The 14,632-nt window shown below is 49.9% G+C and overlaps 1 long non-coding RNA gene across 1 annotated transcript in view; it reads left to right on the top strand.

Annotated features, from left to right (window-relative positions):
* The first annotated feature begins 3,563 nt into the window (after nucleotides 1-3,563).
* LOC149470589 (uncharacterized) overlaps nucleotides 3,564-14,632 on the top strand; it is a 153,958-nt gene continuing 142,889 nt past the window's right edge. Inside the window, exon 1 of the long non-coding RNA XR_016308346.1 lies at nucleotides 3,564-3,686. This is a non-coding gene — a long non-coding RNA (uncharacterized LOC149470589). The remainder of the gene's footprint in view (nucleotides 3,687-14,632) is intronic.

Below are 14,632 nucleotides of genomic sequence, written 5' to 3'. Positions count from 1 at the left end.
TCCAAATACCGGAAGTGACGTTGGACCGCACGGTATTTGGAATGCACGCCGTATTTTGCGGATTCTTAAAGCGTGAGATCCCTATATTTACAATTTGGAATCTTGTTCCTTTGAAGCCTTTGAGGCTACTAAACAAGGCCTGTTATTGTATGAAACATGTGAGTGTCCTTATTCTATGGATTTCTATGGTATTGAGTGGCAGGATTACACTATGTAGCCTTTCTTTCCTTGCACATGATTGAGGATTCCATGGAGAAGTAGAGTGGAGTCGATTAAATATATAAATTGTGCCGCGCTCCTGTGTATAAATAATTACAATATTCACTATTTCAAATGACAATCCAAAGTAAAAAAAAAAAAAAAATATGAAAAAATAATAAAATGATATATATACTTATATGTAGTGTATAAAATACAATTATCTTCTGCTTATAACACCATAAATAAATACCGCATACTGTGCTGGTGACAATAGTAAATAGTGATAGTGATAAAAACAATATATATAAAAAGTGCTCATAGACAGTCCTCTTTCAATGTAAATTATGATGGTTCAATGCCGCTCCCATAATCCACTGCAGTGTGATTTTATTATGCCTCACCTCAGGTTTTCCTTATAAAAAGGCAAAACTAGCTTTTTGTCCTTATAGGACTGCTGGGATGATCCTGGAGTGGAGTCGATTGCTGTATCTAAGCAGGGTGAAGAAGGAGATTTGAGTTCCTCTTGAGGGGCTATAGGATCCCTTATATCCTATGAGGCTTATTACTCCCCTCCATCTGGTGAGTGCGGTCAATATGATGTGTCACGTGGTGATCAGGTGGAAGCACATTTTGGAACATTGTCTTGAAAATCCTTTTGGGAATTGGGAATAAGGACTTATGTTTGAAATATTATATATATATATATATTTTTTTTGCACAGAGTATAGGGGGGCCCACAGCAAAGCAGTCCTAGCACACAGCAGCAGCGGATAATCCGGGCCCCAGAGTATTAGGCAGAGTATCGTGGGGCCCAAAGCAGGTAGTCCTAGCACACAGCAGCAGCGGGTAATCCGGGCCCCAGAGTATTAGGCAGAGTATCGTGGGGCACCCAACAGGTAGTCTTAGCACACGGCAGCAGCGGATAATCCGGGCCCAGAGTATTAGACAGAGTATTGTGGGGCCCACAGCAGGTAGTCCTAGCACACAGCAACAGCAGGTAATCCGGGCCCCAGAGTATTAGGCAGAGTATCGTGGGGCCCACAGCAGGTAGTCCTAGCACACAGCAACAGCAGGTAATCCGGGCCCCAGAGTATTAGGCAGAGTATTGTGGGGCCCACAGCAAAGCAGTCCTTGGAGTATGGCAGCGTGCCCAGCGGGTAATAATACTGTAAATCCCGGGTAATACTGCAGAGTGTCAGCGAGTAATAATCCTCCTGATCCCGGTATTACTGCAGAGTGTCAGCTGGTAATAATCCTCCAGATCCTGGGGTCTTTGCAGAGTGGCTGCGGGGGTCTTGCCTCATCGCAGACCTCCCAGCTGCTGTTTAGTGGACAGAACGACCTGGGACGCTCCCCACCGGCCTTCTTAAGACCAGTGTAGGACGCTCCCAGTCATCCTGGCAACCATGGGGCGGCGTGCCGCATTTCCCAGCAACGAGGCACACCCCCATGACATGGACCACGCTCACGAGAGTACGGCCTTTGTTAGTCAGCGAGTGCAGGAGCGGGAAACTCCTGTGCCAGCGCTGTACTCACCAGGGCCATGCGGCGTTGGGCTGACTGCCGCGGCCTGGAACATCCCTGCGGGGGGTCCGCCCCTTCTCCTGCTGGATGGCTGGAGAGGTGTGAACCTTACCGCAGGGAACTATCTCTCCCCCTCCAGCTGCTCTGGATAGAGACAGAGAGGTGACAGGAGTCACACCTCTCATCCTGGATGGCTGGGCTTCAAAGGGGTGTGACATGATGAGAGGGGGAGAGGTGGGTGGAGCTGAGAGGAGGGAGAGCGCACAGCCTGGCACACCGTGACACTTGAGTTTGGTGTTGGGTCTGGTATGTTGGTTGGAGGAGGAAGCTTGACACTGGAGATCTCGTCACAAATTGTGTCCATCTTCTTGAAGTGACTGGCAATCTCCTGTGCAGTAAGTAAGTTGGTGGGCGGAGGCAGTGGGGGGCGGAGTAAGGAATTAAGGGTAGACAAGAGTGACGAGGATTGGATGAGAGGGTCTTGATGAGAGTTGTAGTAGGTTTGCTTAGCAGCATGGAGGTTGGAGTTGTATTTGAGGACAACATGGAGCGGGAGACATTTTGGCCAAAATTTATAACTAACTTTGAGGTTACTTTATATATTTTATAGCTGAAAGTACAAAATATCGTTTTTCTTCTAAATTTTCAGTCTTCCTTTGTTTATAGCGTGAAAAATAAAAAGCGCACAGGTGATGACATCCCACCGACAGAAAGCTCTATTTGTGTGAAGAAAGGACGGATATTTAGTTTGGGTGCAGCGTTGCACGACCGCGCAATTGTCAGTTACATAAAGAGGCGTGGCCATGAAGGGGTGTACATCCTGCGTAGGGGGAGGGGATAAGGACACAAATTGGCGCTTTATTCTCATGGAGATCACATGGTTATTACTAGGAGGAGACGGAAACATTTGCTGGGTATTGGAGCTTTTGTGAGATGGATGGATTGGATGGCGACTGATTTGTATGGAGACATAATATAGAGCGGGAGGAATCCATGGTGTATTGTCACATGTATGAATGCAGGATTGGGGTACTATCCGTGTATTAGGGGGACCAATGACACCTTGGCTAGTATTGTAGATGAATCTGGGGGCGTCGGGGGCAATCTTCTTATGTTTATGGCCCTTTAGGGCAGATGTGATTTCTATGTATTTTATGGGAGATTTTCTCTGTATATTGGGAGTTTCCATCTTGTTGTATCATGAATGTAGTATGGAAGATGAGTCCTATGTACTAGGAATGGTCATTGGATGGACAGAATAGGAGCCACATGATTGGCTGGCCAACCCCGTGACAGTATAGACTAGTGGGTGACATTGATTGAGATCTGCCCGCTGTGTTTATACAATCACCCGGCTAATGTCTAATATCAGGGGACAAAATGTGCCAGCATTCATATCAGACTAAGGGAAAATGGCCGCCGGAGGAGGGACAGGCGGGCTACAACAGAATGGAGGAGGAAGATCTAATCCACTGCACTGTAATGTGATAACTGTACAAACATTGATATCAGACTAAGGGAAAATGGCCGCCGGAGGAGGGACAGACGGGCTACAACAAAATGGAGAACAAAAATCTAATCCACTGCACTGTAATGTGATAACTGTGTTTTTATTTATAACAGAAGTTTACGAGCCGCCATCATCTTTTGCTTATCAGGTTTTTTCCCTGTTGTTTTACGCTATTCAGCTTTTTTGGACCAACACCCTCTAGTGTCTGCTCTCCATACTGCAGCCTCTGTATAAATCTGTTGAGTCACTTCCTGTTCAGTGCCACCACCTCTCAGGTCACTTCCTGTTTGTGTCACTTCCTGTTCTCTGTCACTTCCTGTCCCGGGAACACTTTCCTCCTCTCAGCCATTTTAGATCGGCTTCCACAGGGTCCTGTGATTGTCGGTCTCCATCCTGAACACACGGCCACCATAGGGCCACCATAGGATCTTCTCCATGTCAGAGCACACGGGTAAGTCAGGTGGATCTCCTATTCCTGGTCCCGGCTCCTGTCCCTGCTATAGACGGACCAATCATCTGTGACCGAACCTTCCTCCTCGTCATCGATGATCTGGGTGTATTATTATTATTTATTCCAGGTACTTATATAGCGCCGTCAGTTTACATCTATATTGTACATTCCTGGATCCTGTCCCCATACAACTCCTCCGGTCACCCCCTTCCATCATTCGCTCCGTCACTCACATCTTTAATCTCTCCCTCTCTACTGGCGCATTCCCCTCCCCCCTAAAGCATGCGCACATCACCCCCATACTCAAAAAGCCCTCCCTGGACCCCACAAACCTGAACAACCTCAGACCCATCTCCCTGCTGCCACTCACTTCCAAGCTCCTTGAGCACTTCGTCTACAATCGCCTGAGCGCCCACCTGTAACATACATGTAAGATTTGAGTGGATAAAGATTTGATCAGTAGAAATATGGAATCATAGCCATAACAGGTGGAATGGATAGGATATGATCAATAGGCTGAAAGCCGGGCTTCTGGGATGTGACATGAAGGTGCAGACTGGAGTAGATGAGATGAGGCCACGCCCTCTCATTGTAAAGGTGTGTTCAGGAACAGTCTGGTCATTAAGGATGTATATTGAGCCCCTGGGCAGTAGGGAAATGAATGGTCATCAATGGATCTGGGATACAGATGTGTATGTATACACAATGACTCCATAGGCCTTACAGACTCAATCATCATTTAGCATGAGTCTAAAGCCCCGCCTCCTGGAGGTGACACTTCTTGTGTGTCAATCAGGTTATCACTTTCTGGGGAAACAGGTTTGGAGTTAAATGACAGCAGACTGTCTGCCTGAGGTGGAAAGCTCTATAGGTAATATTCACATCAAAGAAGTATGTTTCATCTCTCATAGCTGAAATATTAGTTGCAGAGATATGAACATACTCCCTTCTTGTAGGCCATTCTGTGCGCTGCACTTGCATATGAAAATCATAGTTGTGGCTTGGGGGGAAAAGCCAGAAAACGCAGGAAACGGTTAGGTGACGCTGGGTCGCGACCATTGAACAGTGTTTGGTACTGTCGTGATCGGGCTGATGCACTAGTGTCAGAAATCCAATCCCCGACTTGGGGTTCAGGCCAGTCTTGGCCCAATTGGACTTGGGAGGTCAGCATCCACAGCATATTGTGGGCAGATGCAAGAGCCGCCCCCCATGGTCGGTTGGCCGAGGACTAATGTCCCGCCTATGTCCTAATCCGAATATATTGATTACACGGACATTTGGACACTTGTGATTCATATGGAGCTGGTTCGATTGACCAATGGATTGCTAAGTTTCTGGCTTGCTCCCTGTTGCGTCCGCAAATGCGCGTCTCGGTTAGCTAGTCGCTGTGGGCATGGCGTGTGGGGGACACGTGACAGGGTGATCGTTGACAGATTCTTGACACCACCTCACTGACAGCAACCCCTACAGTCTGGCTTCCTTCCCCTACACTCCACCGAAATCGCCCTACTCAAAATCACCAATGACCTGCTAACCGCCAAAGCTAATGGCCATTACTCAGTGCTACTACTCCTCGACCTCTCCGTGGCCTTCCACACAGTTGACCACCCCCTCCTCCTCCTTAATAAACTACACTCCCTCGGCATCAGAGACTCCGCTCTCTCCTGGCTCTCCTATCTATCCCAACGCTCCTTCAGCGTTACCTATAACGCTACCACCTCTTCCTTTCTGTTGGAGTCCCCCAAGGCTCTGTCCTCGGGCTCCTCCTCTTCTCCATCTACACCTCCTCCCTTGGCAAACTGATACACTCCCACGGCTTCAACTATCACCTCTATGCCGATGACACGCAAATTTACCTCTCCACCCCTCACCCCTTCAGTCTCTGCCCGTATCACCCACCTACTGAACGACATATCAGACTGGATGTCACTCCATTTTCTCAAATTGAACCTTTCCAAAACTGAGCTCCTGATTTTCCCCCCAGCCCGCGCCCCCCCATCCTTTCCATCACAACCAACAACGCCACCATGAATCCCACCCTGCAAGCCAAAGTCCTGGGTGTCACTGTAGACTCCAATCTGTCTTTCCAACCCCATGTCCAATCGCTGGCAAAATCATGCAGGATCCACCTCCGCAACATCTCCAAAATACGTTCATTCCTAACCCCTGACACTACTAAACTACTCGTTCACGCCCTTATTATCTCACGTCTGGACTACTGCAACTCCCTCCTCACCGGCCTCCCTCATCACAGACTATCCCCGCTTCAGTCTATCCTGAACTCAGCGACCACACTCATCCACCTCACCAACCGCTCCACATCTGCCACCCCCCTCTGTCATTCCCTCCACTGACCACTCAGTGTCCTCCACCCCTCTCTGCCAATCCCTCCACTGGCCTCCACTCAGTGTCCTCCACCCCCCTCTGTCATTCCCTCCACTGGCCTCCACTTAGTGTCCTCCACCCCCTCTGTCATTCCCTCCACTGGCCTCAACTTAGTGTCCTCCACCCCCCTCTGTCATTCCCTCCACTGGCCTCCACTCAGTGTCCTCCACCCCCCTCTGTCATTCCCTCCACTGGCCTCCACTCAGTGTCCTCCACCCCCCTCTGTCATTCCCTCCACTGGCTCCCAATTGCCCAACGCATAAAATTCAAACTACTAACACTGACATACAAAGCCATTCATAACTCCGCCCCAAACTACCTCACCGACCTGATACCCAAATATCACCCAACCCATAATCTTTGCTCCTCACAAGACCTCCTACTTTCTAGCTCCCTGGTCTCCACCTCCCTCGCCCGACTGCAGGACTTCTCCAGTACTTTCCCCATCCTCTGGAACTCACTACTCCAATCCATCAGACTGTCAACTACCCTCCTCACCTTTAGGTGCACCCTGAAAACCCATCTCTTCAGAGAAGCATACCCCGGCCTCACCTAACAGCCGATCTCCTCCACTCCTCCTACCACTCCATCCCCCACAGCCACTTCCTCCTGTACCTCTACCCCTCCCTCCTAGATTGTAAGCTCAAAAGAGCAGGGCCCTCGCACCCCTCGTGTATTGTATTGTTACTGTATTGTCTCATGTTCTGTCCCCCACTATAATGTACAGCGCTGAGCAAACCTTCTGCCGCTATATAAATACTGTATAATAATAATAATTCCCATCAGTCCCCGCCCCCGAGGGGCATACAATCTAAGGTCCTAACTCACATTCATACGTACACATACTAGGGAACACTTAGGAGACAATTCACCTCCCAGCATGTCTTTGTAGTGTAGAAGGAAACTGGAGTACCCGGAGGAAACCTACGCAAGCACAGGGAGAACATGCAAACCCTATGCAGGTGGTGCCATGGTCGGGATTTGAACCAACAACCCGAGTACTGCCAGATGGAAGTGCTAACCACTCAGCCACTGTGCTGCCCCGTGCTGTATATATCTCAGCATCTACTTCTCAGTGTTGGTTTCCTCCTCATTGCCGGCCATCATTTGGGCCTCAGAATGGCTCCGGTATTCCCTCCTAGGAAGGACATTCAGGCAGATCTCCCACCATGTTCCTCTGATGTGTCCGAGACAGAATAACAGGAGAGACACCAGGTATGTATGGGAGAGGGGTGAAAAGCTGGGCGGGGATATGTATGAGGGAGGGGTGAGAAGCTGGGAGGGATGTGTATGGGGGAGGGGTGAGATGTTGGGGAGGACTGTGTATGGGGGAGGGGTGAGAAGCTGGGAGGGGATATGTATGGGGGAGGGGTCAGAAGCTGGGAGGGATGTGAATGGTGGGAGAGGGGAGAAGATGGGGATTAATGTATATGGGGGAGGGGTGAGAAGTTAGGGAGGGATGTGTATGGGTTAGGGGTGAAAAGCTGGGGAGGGATGAGAAGCTAGGAGGGGATAAGTATGGGGGAGGGGTGAGAAACTGGGAGGGATGCGAATGGTGGAGGGGTGAGAAGTTGGGGAGGGCTTTTGTGACGGGAGTCACTTTGGGTGCGGGGCCCATGGAACAGCTCACTTTGAAGAGGTGGGGAGACCCCTGTCTCAGCTCCCCATATCCCTCTTATGTGTAAGTCACTCTGTGCCTGTTAGGGGTGCAGGGTGAGATGTCCTGACATTGTGTAAACATGTATAGGTGGGGTGGGGGGTTGTTCATTGTTTAATGCCATGTGGTTGCATCCCATTGTTCTATTGTCTGTCTGGCTTAGGAGCAAACTATTATGGGATGTATGTGTTTGTGTGTATTAGCTTAGTGGGGGGCGGGTCTCCAGCAGCCCTCCCTCCTGATAGGACTGTCTGCTGGTGTGAAGTTTTAATACCTGTGTGTCTCTTGTTACTAAATGTAGATTGCCCCGCCCTGTGTCATTATGCAGGGTGGGGGGACTGTCCCGAGTGTATATACAGTCAGGTCCATAAATATTGGGACATGGACACAATTCTAACATTTTTGGCTCTATACACCACCCCAATGGATTTGAAATGAAACAAACAAGATGGGCTTTAACTGCAGACTGTCAGCTTTAATTTGAGGGTATTAACATCCAAATCAGGTGAACGGTGTAGGAATTACAACAGTTTGCATATGTGCCTCCCACTTGTTAAGGGTCCAAAAGTAATGGGACAATTGGCTTCTCAGCTGTTCCATGGCCAGGTGTGCGTTATTCCCTCATTATCCCAATTACAATGAGCAGATAAAAGGTCCAGAGTTCATTTCAAGTGTGCTATTTGCATTTGGAATCTGTTGCTGTCAACTCTCAAGATGAGATCCAAAGAGCTGTCACTATCAGTAAAGCCATCATTAGGCTGAAAAAAACAAAACAAACCCATCAGAGAGATAGCAAAAACATTAGACGTGGCCAAAACAACTGTTTGGAACATTCTTAAAAAGAAGGAACGCACCGGTGAGCTCAGCAACACCAAAAGACCCGGAAGACCACGGAAAACAACTGTGGTGGATGACGGAAGAATTCTTTCCCTGGTGAAGAAAACACCCTTCACAACAGTTGGCCAGATCAAGAACACTCTCCAGGAGGTAGGTGGATGTGTGTCAAAGTCACCAATCAAGAGAAGACTTCACCAGAGTGAATACAGAGGGTTCACCACAAGATGGAAACCATTGGTGAGCCTCAAAATCAGGAAGGCCAGATTAGAGTTTGCCAAACGACATCTAAAAAAGCCTTCACAGTTCTGGAACAACATCCTATGGACAGATGAGACCAACATCAACTTGTACCAGAGTGATGGGAAGAGAAGAGGATGGAGAAGGAACTGCTCATGGTCCTCAGCATACCACCTCATCAGTGATCATGGTGGTGGTAGTGTCATGGCGTGGGCATGTATGGCTGCCAATGGAACTGCTTCTCTTGTATTTATTGATGATGTGACTGCTGACAGAAGCAGCCGGATGAATTGTGAAGTGTTTCGGGAATATTATCTGCTCATATTCAGCCAAATGCTTCACAACTCATTGGACGCTTCACAGTGCAGATGGACAATGACCCAAAGCAGACTGCAAAAGCAACCAAAGAAGTGGAATGTTCTGCAATGGCCAAGTCTATCACCTGACCTGAATCCGATTGAGCATTTCACTTGCTGAAGACAAAACTGAAGGGAAAATGCCCCAAGAACAAGCAGGAACTGAAGACAGTTGCAGTAAAGGCCTGGCAGAGCATCACCAGGGATGAAACCCAGCATCTGGTGATGTCTATGCGTTCCAGGCTTCAGGCTGTAATTGACTGCAAAGGATTTGCAACCAAGTATTAAAAAGTGAAAATTTGATTTATGATTATTATTCTGTCCCATTACTTTTGGTCCCTTAACAAGTGGGAGGCACATATGCAAACTGTTGTAATTCCTACACCGTTCACCTGATTTGGATGTAAATACCCTCAAATTAAAGCTGACAGTCTGCAGTTAAAGCACATCTTGTTCGTTTCATTTCAAATCCATTGTGGTGGTGTATAGAGCCAAAAATGTTAGATTGTGTCCATGTCCCAATATTTATGGACCTGACTGTATATTGTATCTGTGTTTAAATAATGTAGTCTACCTCCTGGTTTACTTCAGGACTGGTGTCTAGTCTTGTATGGGCGGCTGTGGTGTCTGTGGTTGGTGTTCGGAGGGGGAAGCGGTATTCTAACGGAAGTACTCAAGCGCAGTCTGGGTCGGTTCCGTTACAGCTGTGTATGGTGTAGGGGCAAGATGCTAAGGAAGATATATATGGGGGAGGGGTGAGAAGCTGGGGAGAGATGTGTATGGGGGAGGGGTGAGAAGCTCAGAAGGGATGTGTATGGGGGAGGGGGTGAGAAGCTGGGCAGTGATATATATGGGAAGTGGTGAAAAGTTGGAAGAGGATATGTATGAGGGAGGTTTGGGAAGCTTGGGGGGATGTGCATAGGGGAGGGATGTGTATGGGGGAGGTTTGAGAAGCTGGGGGAGATGTGTATGGGGGAGGGGTGAGAAGCTGGGGAGGGATGTGTATGGGGGAGGGGTGAGAAGCTGGGGAGGGATGTGTATGGGGGAGGGGTGAGAAGCTGGGGAGGGATGTGTGTGGGGGAGGGGTGAGAAGCTGGGGAGGGATGTGTGTGGGGGAGGGGTGAGAAGCTGGGGAGGGATGTGTGTGGGGGAGGGGTGAGAAGCTGGGGAGGGATGTGTATGGGGAAAGGGTGAGAAGCTGGGGAGGGATGTGTATGGGGGAGGGGTGAGAAGCTGGGGAGGGATGTGTATGGGGGAGGGGTGAGAAGCTGGGGAGGGATGTGTATGGGGGAGGGGTGAGAAGCTAGGGAGGGATGTGTGTGGGGGAGGGGTGAGAAGCTGGGGAGGGATGTGTGTGGGGGAGGGGTGAGAAGCTGGGGAGGGATGTGTGTGGGGGAGGGGTGAGAAGCTGGGGAGGGATGTGTGTGGGGGAGGGGTGAGAAGCTGGGAAGGGATGTGTGTGGGGGAGGGGTGAGAAGCTGGGGAGGGATGTGTGTGGGGGAGGGGTGAGAAGCTGGGAAGGGATGTGTGTGGGGGAGGGGTGAGAAGCTGGGGAGGGATGTGTGTGGGGGAGGGGTGAGAAGCTGGGGAGGGATGTGTGTGGGGGAGGGGTGAGAAGCTGGGGAGGGATGTGTGTGGGGGAGGGGTGAGAAGCTGGGGAGGGATGTGTGTGGGGGAGGGATGTGTGTGGGGGAGGGGTGAGAAGCTGGGGAGGGATGTGTGTGGGGGAGGGGTGAGAAGCTGGGGAGGGATGTGTGTGGGGAAAGGGTGAGAAGCTGGGGAGGGATGTGTATGGGGGAGGGGTGAGAAGCTGGGGAGGGATGTGTATGGGGGAGGGGTGAGAAGCTGGGGAGGGATGTGTATGGGGGAGGGGTGAGAATCTGAGGAGGGATGTGTATGGGGGAGGGGTGAGAAGCTGGGGAGGGATGTGTATGGGGGAGGGGTGAGAAGCTGGGAAGGGATGTGTATGGGGGAGGGGTGAGAAGCTGGGGAGGAATGTGTGTGGGGAAAGGGTGAGAAGCTGGGGAGGGATGTGTGTGGGGGAGGGGTGAGAAGCTGGGGAGGGATGTGTGTGGGGGAGGGGTGAGAAGCTGGGGAGGGATGTGTGTGGGGGAGGGGTGAGAAGCTGGGGAGGGATGTGTGTGGGGGAGGGGTGAGAAGCTGGGGAGGGATGTGTATGGGGGAGGGGTGAGAAGCTGGGGAGGGATGTGTATGGGGGAGGGGTGAGAAGCTGGGGAGGGATGTGTATGGGGGAGGGGTGAGAAGCTGGGGAGGGATGTGTATGTGGGAGGGGTGAGAAGCTGAGGAGGGATGTGTATGGGGGAGGGGTGAGAAGCTGGGGAGGAATGTGTATGGGGAGGGGTGAGAAGCTGGGGAGGGGTGAGAAGCTCAGGAGGGATGTGTATGGGGGAGGGGTAAGAAGCTGGGGAGAGATGTGTATGGGGGAGGGGTGAGAAGCTCAGAAGGGATGTGTATGGGGGGGGGGTGAGAAGCTGGGCAGTGATATATATGGTAAGTGGTGAAAAGTTGGGAGAGGATATGTATGAGGGAGGTTTGAGAAGCTGGGGGAGATGTGTATGGGGGAGGGGTGAGAAGCTGGGGAGGGATGTGTATGGGGGAGGGGTGAGAAGCTGGGGAGGGATGTGTATGGGGGAGGGGTGAGAAGCTGGGGAGGGATGTGTATGGGGGAGGGGTGAGAAGCTGGGGAGGGATGTGTATGGGGGAGGGGTGAGAAGCTGAGGAGGGATGTGTATGGGGGAGGGGTGAGAAGCTGAGGAGGGATGTGTATGGGGGAGGGGTGAGAAGCTGAGGAGGGATGTGTATGGGGGAGGGGTGAGAAGCTGAGGAGGGATGTGTATGGGGAGGGATGAGAAGCTAGGGAGGGATGTGTATGGGGGAGGGGTGAGAAGCTGGGGAGGGATGTGTATGGGGAGGGGTGAGAAGCTGGGGAGGGATGTGTATGGGGGAGGGGTGAGAAGCTGGGGAGGGATGTGTATGGGGAGGGGTGAGAAGCTGGGGAGGGATGTGTATGGGGGAGGGGTGAGAAGCTGGGGAGGGATGTGTATGGGGAGGGGTGAGAAGCTGGGGAGGAATGTTTATGGGGGAGGGGTGAGAAGCTGAGGAGGGATGTGTATGGGGAAGGGGTGAGAAGCTGGGGACGGGTATGTATGGGGGAGGGGTGAGAAGCCTGGGACGGGTATGTATGGGGGAGGGGTGAGAAGCCTGGGACGGGTATGTATGGGGGAGGGGTGAGAAGCCTGGGACGGGTATGTATGGGGGAGGGGTGAGAAGCCGGGGATGGCTATGTATAGGTGTTCTGTCTCTCCAATCTAAGCATTGATAGTGTGATCTCTGTAGCTTACAGTTGTGATGAGATGGTGATAACTTCATCCTCAGTTGGATACCACAGTCAGTGACTCCATCGATAAGACATCTTGTAGATCTTGTGAAGTTTCTTCCATAAACTGAGAGAATCTTACAACAATGAACATTCGATCGGTCAAAAGATCATAATGTTTCTGCTTCTTGCCATGAGGCTAGAACTGCAATGCATTTCTGGGAAAGGGGGAGGGGCTATCTATACAACATTAAACCAAATAAACTTTAGTTCAAGTCCAATATAAATAATGAAGATTCTTTCCGGGAACATCTGCAAAACAAGAGGGAAGGGAAGAACAAAGGAAAACAATGCAAACATTCAGCATAATTCTTGCAGATGTTGGTGTGGAAAGTCCAGGCTGAGACATGGAAATCCATATTCAGAGGAGAAGGCAGCAACATGCACCTTCCTTCTTACCTCCCTGTAATTCAGGTGGATGACTTGTCTTCCTCTTTGGTTCCTTTATAGGCCTGAAGTAAAGGTGTGCAGAACCTTCTTTCATGACTCTAACTTCTACCTTGCGTACCTTTCCATCGTTACTTGGCATAGTCTTTGTAATAAGACCCATGGGCCAATGGTTACCATGGGAATCTGTCTCCTTCAAAACAACTACGTCTCCCACTTGTAGATTGGGTTTGCTAGTTTGCCATTTATTACGACTTTGAAGGGTAGAAAGGTACTCCATCTTCCAGCGATTCCAGAACACATTAGCAAGATGTTGAACCCGTCGCCATTGATGCTTGTAAATGTTGGGGTAATCAAGTTCCTCTGTGGGAATAGTGGCTACCCCAGTTTTTTGGGTAAGAAGAGTGGCTGGAGTGAGCAACACTGGGAACTCGGGATCTGAGGACACAGGGACCAATGGCCTTGCATTGATTATAGCGGACACTTCTGCAAGAAGAGTGACTAAGATTTCATGAGTAAATTGAGAAGTTTTCTGGTCCAGTAGCATAGAGTCCAGGATCTTTCTTGCAACTCCAATCATGCGTTCCCAAGAGCCTCCCATGTGAGAGGAATGAGGTGGGTTGAGTTCCCATTTACACTTATTGCCACTCAAGAAAATCTCTATCTTTTCTGCTCCTGTAAAATGAGTCCCACAGTCAGATCTCAGGGACTTTACAGGTCCTCGTACAGAAACAAATCTTCTGAAATCATTAATGATACAAGAAGAGTCCATTGATTCTATCACATCAATGTGCACTGCACCAATGCTCAAGCAAGTGAACAGCACAGCCCATCGCTTATTGTTAGCAACTCCGCCACGAGTTCTGCGTGTAACAACAGTCCAGGGGCCACATATGTCCATGCCAACATTAGTAAATGGTGGTTCAGTGCTTAATCAGTCAGCTGGCAACTCTGCCATTTGTTGTTGGGAAGCGGGAGTCTGACTGAAATACCCTAGTGCATTCGGGGTCCGGTTCCGTTACACTTCCCTCTTAGTTTTTGACACTTGACGCATTTGAGGAGTATGGACGATATACACCTTTTCATCCGGACGATCCAGAAACCTGCAGACCTTACTGCTCCCTCAGGAAAGTGATGACCTTGGTGCTGAACTCGCTCATGGAAATGTCTAACACAGCAGTAATGTGATGACGTCCTTGAATAATGAGGGGATTTCTCTCTTCTCTGGATGAATCGGATCTTCCAATGTGACCACCGACTCACAATAGCTTGTTGTGATCAATTACTGGAATTCATTTGCACAGAGAGCTATCCTTAGGTTGAGTCCTTTTGATATGTTAGCAATCTCTTGTGAGTACACTTCATGTTTGACACATTGAATAATGACCCTTTCTGCTTGAAGGACCTCCTCCATTGTAGGGGGGGGGCTTTACAGATGTGCCAGTTGTGACACTTTTTTCAGTGCTAGAGCTGTTTTCAAACTGATGAGCAATGTGAACAAGACGTGCAATGGCTCGTACAACAGAGGACCACTTAGAAAAACATTCAAAACGGTGAGGACTCAGCCCTGCCCTTGCTTTCATAGAGGTGTTGAGTGTGATGGTAACAGCTCTGATTTCCTTATCATATTCCGGATGAACCAGTTCAAAGGTGGAATTTGTTGAACTTGAGATAAGTTTATCATTCAAGA

This window comes from Staurois parvus, unplaced genomic scaffold, assembly GCF_062004578.1.
Source record: "Staurois parvus isolate SC_StPar_1 unplaced genomic scaffold, SC_StPar_1.0 ptg000037l, whole genome shotgun sequence".
Lineage (NCBI taxonomy): Eukaryota > Metazoa > Chordata > Amphibia > Anura > Ranidae > Staurois > Staurois parvus.
The sequence above is the reverse complement of the archived record's forward strand: the minus strand, read 5'-3'. Positions and strand labels throughout refer to the sequence as shown.